This window comes from Charadrius vociferus, unplaced genomic scaffold, assembly GCF_000708025.1.
Source record: "Charadrius vociferus isolate BGI_N301 unplaced genomic scaffold, ASM70802v2 scaffold186, whole genome shotgun sequence".
Lineage (NCBI taxonomy): Eukaryota > Metazoa > Chordata > Aves > Charadriiformes > Charadriidae > Charadrius > Charadrius vociferus.
The window spans coordinates 1877419-1887992 of NW_009648793.1; positions in this window are offsets into that span (position 1 = coordinate 1877419).

Consider the following 10574-nt stretch of genomic DNA (forward strand, 5'->3'; position numbering starts at 1 on the left):
CTTAGTCCATGACTGTAGGCTCCATCTGTGAGAACAGTCAGCAAGGCAGCCACACAGGTTTGCCTGTGCTGGACAGAAGCTCTCCAGACTGTATGAGAACAGATTATTTCACTTCTGCTTAATCTCCCGTGCTCAGGACAGGTGCATCCGGATGTTAAGGCAATTTGCCCAGGCTGCCATTAATGTCTTCTTATGATATACTCCGACTTTCAGGCAAGACAGGCAGGGAGGGTCCCAAACGAGCCATACAGAGCCACATTCCGAGAGTCCTGAGGACCTGTCAGGCTGTGGGCCTGTTCCTCCTCTGAGTGCGTATCCTCCCCATTGCATTTATTGCAATGACTGTATGTATTGACTGGGCTGTATTACACTCACTTGCCCCTTCATCCTACAGCCACTTTGCAACACAGCTTTATCAGCAGTAGATTTGGGAGTGCCCAGCTTTATCTACGTTATTAAGCACCTAGGATGCAGAAAGCACCACCTATACCCTGACACAGCCACCCAACAATTTCCTCCTCTCCCTTCTGGGCTGTACGGTCCCTCCTACAGCCGCACAGGTAGAGCAGAGGGCCCTCCCAAGGCCCGCCATGCCGGGGCACCTCCCAGCTCTGGGACGGCAGCCAGTCCCTGGGCTCCCTTGCCTGCTGCTCCTCTTGCCCACCCAGCAAACCCACACCGCTCCACTTGACAGGCAGTTTCTTTCCCCCCAAAACAGTGTTATCAGCTCTTACTTCTCTTACGGCATGCAAGCTTGATAGTGATCGTATTTGCATGATTTTAACACTACTGATTTCCACGGAGCTATACTTCTCATCGACTTCTGATCTACTCATAGCAAAAGAAGGATAAGTTTCAGGCAAAATCAGGCTCTTTAAGTAAGCTGGCAGTCTTGTTCACCTGGAGCTCAGTGGAAAACAAGCAGTTACTGTCAGCTGTCAGAAACCTGAATAAAGCTTTGTTAAGGGCCCCTCTGTCTCTATTTTTGGTTTGGGTGTGGCACGGAAAAAACAATATTTACCATCTCAGTAGCTGTGCCCTTTGTGTATTTGTTTTCATATTCTCTTTCCCCATGTGAATTTAGCAGATGTTGCACGGCTTGATATCAGCCCTGCATTTCTGTTGTCAGAGTACGTGTATGTCTCCACTGAACATTAGTAATGAATAGGCAATGTCTGTGCAGCAAAGATACAGATTCAACTGCCAGGCACTGTTTCAGAGGCAAACGTGGATAAAGACCAAAAATACCATAAGCTTTCATTTGCAATGTAAATGAAACAAAAGCTACGGTCGTCAGCCTGAAGATGAACGCCTCCAGGGGCCTGGGACGCTACAGCCATGTGCAATGTCCGATTTCTGTCCTTAACATCTCTTTTTAAATTAAAATCACTAGGGAATATTTTCCATTGCTTTGGATGAATGCACACAGATTGCTAAAAGGTTAGTCCATATTTACCAATATATATTAAAAACTAATGCTCAGTGCAATTATCCAATTAATTACCTTCTATAAAAACATTTCCATTAACTTTATGTTTATATAGAGTACAAACATACGGATTTGCTAATGCACAAATGATCAAAAAACCCCAAAGACAGTTTAAGAAAACAGAGTAAAGCCAAGGACAAAGAGCTAGATGCTTGGGGAAGGCCAGCTTGCTGCTTTCATACCATACCAGCACCAAGTATTCATCAATCTACAGCCTTAGCTTTGTTTCATTTCTCTGCCATCCTTCCACAGTAAAGCTTTACAGTGGCACCACTGAAATCAATGCAGCTGGACTTTACTCCTGCAGAGAGTGAAAGAGCACCTATTTAGCTCAGAGCACATATTGTTACCCACATTTTGCATGTGGGGGAAGGCTAGGTTTGAGAAACAAGGAGCTAAACCAGCCCTGTGTTCTGTGCAGCAGGCAGAACTTGAATCTAGTTTTCCCAAATGCTCTAAGAACCAAATCTGCCTCCAGTGACTAACACCCTTTAAAAATCCAACCCAGTGTCAGTAACTTTCTTGTCATGGGGCAATATGTCAGACTGACCAATAAATAAAGTTCTAACACACAGGCAGCAGGCATTTGCTTTACAACAGAGCTACCTGAGACACACCATTTATAGCCATGGCATTAACTCTTTGGAACAAGAAGTTCTGCTGGAAATGTCAGCCTGTTGTTAGCATACAGCATCATGAGCTACTCCACCGCAGAAACACAGTCCCACAAGTCAGACTTCATTGTGCAATTTTCATTGATGATTTTGGTGAATACAGCCCATTCTTTTACACAGGATTAAAAAAAAAAAAAAAAAGAATTACTAAGCTGGCTCGATGCCAGACAACATGAAGTCTTTTAAGGCAATGAATACTTTTCTATAGCTTTCAAGTATTGTTCTACTGAGAGACTGGAAAAGGTTGCAAATACAATCAAGACAAGCAATTCAATAATATAACAGAAACGCAGCTCTATTCCACTGCTATCTCACCATCACTGTATCTTAGCCACATTTGGACATTTTTATTGCAGTGGTCAATACTTTGGATCCACCTTGTGCTGAGAAATAATTATTGTAATTATAACATAAAACCTCTTCGCTCTTGTACACAAAACTGTTGTGTCTAATCATTCCCTTAGCCACCCACCATCACTCAACGTCTGTGAAGGAAATCGGTTTAAAATAACCAAATGGAAAAGTTCACAGGCACTCTAAACAGCTCTAGATTAAATTATCACTATGCTTTACACATTAATCTAAGTGCTGTATTTAAAAGAAAAGAAAAACTCTTTGAGTTAAAAAGATCTCATATAAGAGAAAAAGTCACATCATATAAAAGGGTCCTTATTAAGGTAGTGTATCAGAGTCTTTTCTTGAAGATTTTTGAGTGTGACTTCTAGTGTTCTCTGTATTTTTCTGCTTTAAAAAGTTTTGTTATCCATTTTCACAGTACTTTGTAACTATGGCCCAAGTAATCCCCTGCTTTTCTACTCTCTGCTGACCATTCTTTACGTGAAATGTTCAGGAATAATGAGGTAAAAAAAAAAAGCATCCTAGTATGTTCCCACATTTGTTATGTAGAAGCAGTACTATGTAGGGTGACCATCTTGAGCAATGAAACTTGGGGAAAAAGACACACACACCCCCAAAAAAAGGGTGAAGCAAAAAGAAATGCATCAGGTGTATTAATATCTTTCAGGCTACGTCTGAGAGATGATACAGATATAGCCTAGTAAAGAACCTGATTTATATAGCTTATACTGTTTTAGAAGGATTCCTATTTTTAGTGTACTTATTTGGTCCTTCTCACACATCCCCATAGGTGACTGGATCTAAGCTGTTCTACCTACAGGCTACAAGATCATCTCAGAAATAACTGCTTGAGCCAGGCACAGCATTGCCTAACCATTCACTGAAATACCAGATTCTAAACATTTGGTGCCACTACATGCTAGGAATTCTTCCGAACTGTGGACCACCAATAGCTGACATCACTAACAATATCACCATCTTGCTCACAAAATAAACCAAATCTGCCCCCACAACATGACAAATTCTGCTGAGGAAAGGATCTTCTTTCAGTGTCCCAACACAAGCTATATTACATATTTGAATTTCATGTTAGTGACCCAATTAAAAAGCAACAGGGATTAGAAATAGTAATGAAAGTGATAAAATTGATTTTACCACTGTTGACATGCAGGTTAACTGGGTTAGAAAAGTTTGAATTTGAGGTTCAGTTGGTTGGTTTTGGGTGGGGTTTTTTTTGGGTTTTTTTTTGGTTTTTTTTTTTGGTTTGTTTTTTTTTTTTTAAGATGAGCAAAGTCAAATTTTTCTTTCAAACCCGCTGAGTCATCTGCACCAAGTATATTGTTCTCCATGCTTTACATTTACTTCTCCCACTCCATTCTTCTGTGTATGCTTTAGCCCAAACACTGTGCCCTATGGACAGCCTTCTGATTCTCAGACCTGCTAGAAGCCACGCATTTGGGCAGGAAGTTAAGCTGCTAATTCATGGTTTTCTCTTTCAGTCTTGCCAAGAAAATACACATTTTGGCTGAACAATTAATTTACAGAGTGTGCTTTATGGGTCATACCTACTCCTCTGTGTAGGATTCACTTTGGGCTAGCAGTAACAAACCAAGGATGTAACTCTTGCAAACTCAGGCTATTTATAAACAGGTTTCAGTATCTTTTCCTTCTGTTTATGTTCTACTTTGAAGATCCAGTTATAACTTGAAATATTCCCAAAAGATTTTCCAGTCTGCCACATAAAATACACTTTTTTTTTTTCCCTGTATCTACCTAAATTTCCTTTGAAACAATGAAACTAACATTGATTCTTTTCCCTGAGGGTACTCTTTGCCCTTAAAGGAGCTAGTTTCATGTTTTCCTCCCAAACCTGTTGAGTTGCCTTAACCTGTTGAGCTACCACACATTAGATTGCCTTTGTCACATGATTTTGAAGTCTGTAAAACAATTGATTCTTCTAATCTTATGAAATTATTTTCCATTCTCTGTACCATTCCAGCTTGATGCAAAAAGACAAATCTGCAAAAAATTGTTTCATAAGAGCAGTATTTCAGATGAGCCCCAGAAGCATGGCTTATTGCAAATCAGTGGTTTGCACTGCTGTAACAGCTGCATTAAATGAGTATTTGTTAGGATAAAGTAAACCTGACTGAATTTCTCTAAAGTACATTTAGGACAGATAATCCAGCAGTGGTATGCTGTCTGTGCTACAGGGCTTGTATTGTTCAGTATCAGACCATGAAAGAGCCTAGATTTGTATGTTCTGCTCTTGACATGCAATAAAGTTAATCATAGACTGAGATTTCTTTGTTCAGTAAAACAGATTTTTTTCTGGCCTGTTCAATTCTACTTTATCTCACATTCCTACAGCCTGCAATATTCTTCTGTCCACAGAGCTCACTGTGCCATGTACTGCTAACACAGTCGAACAGCTCACCTAGATACTGGCACAAATTCTCTAACCCAAGGACTGAGTCCATCAAAAGCCACCTGTTTTCTAGGTCTGGCTTTCTGTTTCCCAATCTGTGCAAGCTACCCTGCAGGATTTGTACTTTATGCAGGTTGTTTTGGTTTTTCTCATCTCTATGGCATCTCTGGTAAGAAGCATAATATCGAAAGATATCATTAAAAAGCCTTTTGTGCTCCAGGAGATACACAGGGTTTCTTGAATAACGCTCTGAAAACTTTGCAAAAGAAACTACATGAGTAAATATACTGCAGCCCAGGAAAAGCCATGCTCCCTCTCCCAAGCAAATGGAAAGGTTAACTCCATCAAGTCCTGCAGTCCTTCATCCTCAAAACTTCATCACAACTCTCGCAGCTCATTTTACAGAAGGAAAATTAAGCTTAAGTTGGCAAAGACCCCATTCATTTATGCCAAGAAAATCCCACACAATTTGGAATTAATCAATAGCACAGAAATGCCCTCCCACCTACCACATGGATCTCAGTCTCCAAAAATCTGCAGAGTCTCTCTCTAGGGTGGTATTTGAAACAGGGCTGTTTGCAGAGCTACCTTTACCCTCCTCCTATGCCGCCTTCCCACATGGAGAGATCTTTTGCTACTTTCCTCCCATGGAAAAAATAACACACCTATGTGGAAAATGAAGGCTAGAACATCATAAAGCCCAGAAAAGCCTGATTTGAGAAAATTTTCTGCTCACTGAGCCAATACACTTTTCTCCCACTAAAACACTGTATTTCTAGTCCAACAAAAAGCAACACAAATAAGAGGTAGCACTCCTGTCAATGAGCCCTTTTGAAAATCCTGATAACAAAGGCATGCCTGAAACAGAGCCTGGGCTTCACCTTTCTTCTTTCTCCAGGCATTTCTTTGGCTTTCCAGGAGGCCTGAAGATCTCCTTATGGAAGCAAAGATTGCAATTGATTGCCACAAAGCTTTCCATGAATGGCCTTTTTGAAGCATCCAGGTGAGATGCCTAGAAGACTCTTAGGTGTTTGTTATTCACAGCGTGCAGTTACCCAGCTCCCATTATACTCCAGGGCTTTTGCCCCCTCCCTTCTTGCAGGATTTCCCCATATAAAGAGGCTGTAGGTGCTTTGCCTCTGACTTACCTTCAGGTTTTTTGCAGTATTTCCTTGTTTGTGTTACAGCAGCATCTACAGGTACCAAAAGTGATAAAGGCCTTATTGCTCTGGCTGTCACTTAGACACCTAATAAGACATACCCTATTTAAACGTTTATAGATTACCTAGACAGTTCCAAACTGGATCCAGACTTCTGGCACCTGCTTACTTTAGGGAGAATAAGGAAGCATAACCCGATCCCATCTTGCTTATTAGTAAAGAATACACTATCCCTGAAAAATAAACACTCTGGATTTTAATCCCTTTAGATTCAGGAGGCACTCAACCACAGGTACCTGAAATCCCAACCGATGGGTGACATCAGGAGACACAATGTGTGGTGGCCACTGCCTCATGCGGCTTTGACAGCAGTGAGGTCTGCTGCTGCCCTGTACATGAGGTGGGCTCAGAGCTCACCCAGAGCAGCAGGGACTCTTCAAGGTCAAGGAAACACCAGGTTTGTGAAGCTTAAGTTGCTTTGGACAATATGGCTGTCAAGCTGCCGTGCGCAGACAGAAGGATACCTGCAATGAGCATGCTGCTGTCAAGCCCAGTAACAGGACTTTAGACAGCTACACAGGTTTTGTGGGGCAAAACCTTATATATAATAGTCACTAATATCCCACACAGCTAGGTGGGGCTTTTGTGACTTGTTCTGCCATGATGTGGCACTTGACCACTGCGCGAGCTGGGTCAGAGCTGTGTCCCACAGACCACTCCTGCAGCCCACCCACCGCTGGGACAACAGAGAGCACAGGCAGGCAGGAAAGCCACAGACTGCTGGGTGTTAGTCAGGCCTCTTAATCACAAAGCTGTCCTCCCCAGTCATTGCTCCACCCAAACCACACACCTAATTGCACTAATATTAATGTTTGCCACCGATTTTCTTCTTAGGTTTTGCCTATGGAGACATCCTTTCCCTAAGCCTGAGTTCCCAAGTTTTCACACTTCTTTCACCTCTGTAAAACTTTCTACTATCTTAAAAAGTAATACATTAAAAACAAAAACAAAAAACCCAACCAAACCAAACCCCAACATATCAGGGGATCTTCAAAATAACTTGATCTAGCCAAGCTTCATTTCTTCTGTACATTATGTGCAATGTATTCCTTTCCAGAGGCAGCAAGAGTAAAGAGTTTCCACTCCCCTCTCCCCGCACAGGCTGCAGCAGGGCTGGTGTTTTAAGACAATGTCACAACAGCGCAAGCATTGCAAATTAAACAGCAGGCTTGTTTTGCAAACTCCCTTATTGGTTTCTGACTATTAAATACCACCTGAATAAGGAGACGCCTTTGTTAGAGGAAGGAGGGAGGAAATCAGCAGAGAGCTGCCTCTCTGTCCTCTCACCTCTGGGGAAAACCTCTCCCCCCCATTGCTGGGGGCCACCATATGCTACGCTCACAGCCAGCGCCCAAGGGGACACCTTAGAGACACCCTCAGCTCCAGCTTTGGACAATGCAATGGTTTCAGCAGGTGTCAAGGCCTCCGATTCACAGGCTCTCACCTTATGGGCCAAGATTAAGCTCTAGTCACAGCAGAGTGAGTTTTTTTCTAGGACTTTTGTTCATCGTGAGTCTCCAAATCCACTTTTTTCCCTTTTGAATACATACAGCACAGCACAAGGAATAGGTGAGAAAAGGGACATCTCTTGGCAGCATTTCAGCATCACAGATATTTAGTTGTGACAGGAAACTACACTGCAAGTCACTCATATGCCACTTTTGCTGGAAGAAAGTTTTTGCTACAGAGAAAATAAATATACAAGCTTGATACGTTTAAAGGACTTCAAGAGGCAATATGCCAGATAGCTGAGTGTGAAAAAGCCTTCTTTTCTGTAAAGGACAAAATATCTTATTCTTTCAGACCTCTTCCTCACCTCATCACAATAAGCCATGTAGACTGAAACTTGATCAGATAGCAGAAGGGTTAGGAAAGCATTGACTACATTTTTATGCAGATTTGCCAGTCTGTCCTAGCTGTAATGAATTCTGGTGTCTTTTTGACATGAACAAGGAAGGATTTGATAGAATCTAGCAGCTATCTGGGTCTCCATCAGCAACTCAACTGCTTTCCTGTCGCTTCACCATCTCATCTTACAAGCACTGTGATCCAAACCAGGAAAGAAGCTCAGTTCTTTGGAAATCAAACTGGCAGCCTGACAAGTAGCACAACTAAGCCCTGATGTTTCTTCCAGAGGTACAAGAACCTCAAAGCTCTCTCAAATATGGAAAGAACAGCACAAAGATCATTCTATAAAGTTAAGGGGGAAATGGTCTTTTCACAGAGAATTTTAAAAAGAAACCACAACCAAAAATGTGTGTTTTGTCAACCAGAACAAAGCTACATTTTTTGTGGCTTCTGTAAACCAGACTTACCATTCCCCACTCATCCTTATTACACATACCATTTGAAAAAAATATATACAATAAATCTGAATGTCTCTAGATGTCAAAATGTTGGGAAGTGTGTACGGTGAATCACCACAACAAAAGACCTAGAACACTGCAATGCAAGGGATAGCACAGACCCTTATGGGGTCCAGTGTCCAGTCCATACAGACATCCCTGCCACTTGGATCTAAGAAGCAACTTAAACAGTTGAGGGGGAAAAAGTCCTTATTATTGGGGATAATACTCATTTTTAGTTCCCATAGCTCACCTAGGCCCTCAATTAAAGGTGATTTGTAAAAGAAAAGCACTGCATCAATATTGGCTTTGGGATGTGTAATGAAGGTCCAGGATTTTAATTTTAACTGATTTTAACATTGAAAACCCTAGGTTTTGTCATAGCTGGGGAACCATCCATTGTGAGAATTAAATCACATGACTGAAGAACTGATATCGGTCATATCTGATCACATTGCAGAAAAAAGAAGTCCTTCCTACAGATTTAACCATCTTCAGCAACCCCAAAATTTAAGTAAAACTCTTTCAAGACGTGATACACAGCATTGGTTCATGTAAAATCAAAAGGAATACTGATTAACAATAACCTTTGCATTGTCTGCTTAAAATACCAGGAATACATATAAAAGATGCCAGTTAGTTAAGTTAAACCTGCAACAGAAAAATAAATACCTGAATTTGAGTACTTCACAGACGAAGTCATCAAAGACTGCAAACAGTGAGGATGTCTCACCATTTAAAACTACCCCTTTGGTTTCAATCCTGCATATGCAGATTGCAAGTAAATACCAGCACCTGGCAAAACCCAAGGAAGCCAGTCTCACACCAGGGCACTGCAGGGGTCTCTCAGCACAGGAGATGTGAAAATACAGCCTGTATTAAATGTTGCAATGGCACGGCTTCAGCCACAAAACCATTGCTCAGAGCAGCTCATGGAAAGACCAACGTGTACTACACACACAGCTCTAAAAACAGTGTGGTGTTGCACTGGCATAGTTAAACTGAAGCAATTTTGTACACAAGAATGATGTGCTGATTTAAAATTGGTTTATCTTGATTAGTTTACTCTTGCTTCACAACAGTGCCATTTCTGTAGGCAAACAAGGCTTCAGTCTTAAGTAGATGCTTGGACTGTCAGTCTCATAGGATTAGCAATTTTAAATTAAGGAATAGGTTGCAAGAAAAAGTAATTTCATGCTTTGAAAAGAACTTATTTATTTCAAAGGCTTGGAACCTAGAACCATCACTCCATAATCTCATCCAAATGTCGATGTCGTCAATGCATTTTAAAGCAGCTTTTAATTAAGTTTAATAAAGAAAACAGATGCTGCTGAAGAAATGCCCAGTAAGAATTTCTATTTCTAGATAAAACTGCTTTAAATGCATAACCAGTTCTGCTAACTGTGGGATGTGATGCACACAGCTGAGTTTATAGATGTTTAGTGAGAGTTTTTTGCCTTTTAATAAGTCACTGTGAGCAGTCAGCACAAAGGTAATGATATAAATACAGAAGAGTGGGCCTATAACTTCCATTTCTAATTTAAAAAGTATATAAATTGCATAAATCATAGCCAGTAGCATTTGCTCTGGGCTGCAACAGTGTTTCCGTTCCTTCTAAAAAGTTTCATCTGCCCAAATCAAAAAACGTCCTCCTTCAGTTTTCTTATGTCAGATTGGCATATACACAGGACAACCATTCAGGGAACATTTTCTATACTTGAATTCTGTTAATTAATGGTGCTGTAACCCAAGGCCATAACATGATCGTAAGGAAGTTAAATTGCATCACTGTGGAAAACTAGGAGAGAGAGAAGAAATAAAAATTAGTTCAGTCTAATTGAATTGCAGTAGTTTGTCTGAAAGACACCTTTGCTACCCACTTTGAAAGGGCATTAGAGACCACATTAGGGAAATGTTTTCATTTTAAAAATCTTTATCTTCACTACTGCCTTCTTTGCTCAGAGGACTCACTGTGGATACCTCCTCCTGAGCTTTTACTCAGCTGGAGGATGAAAATATTACTAGCATTAAAGCCAGAATTTCAAATGGAGCAGCAGAACC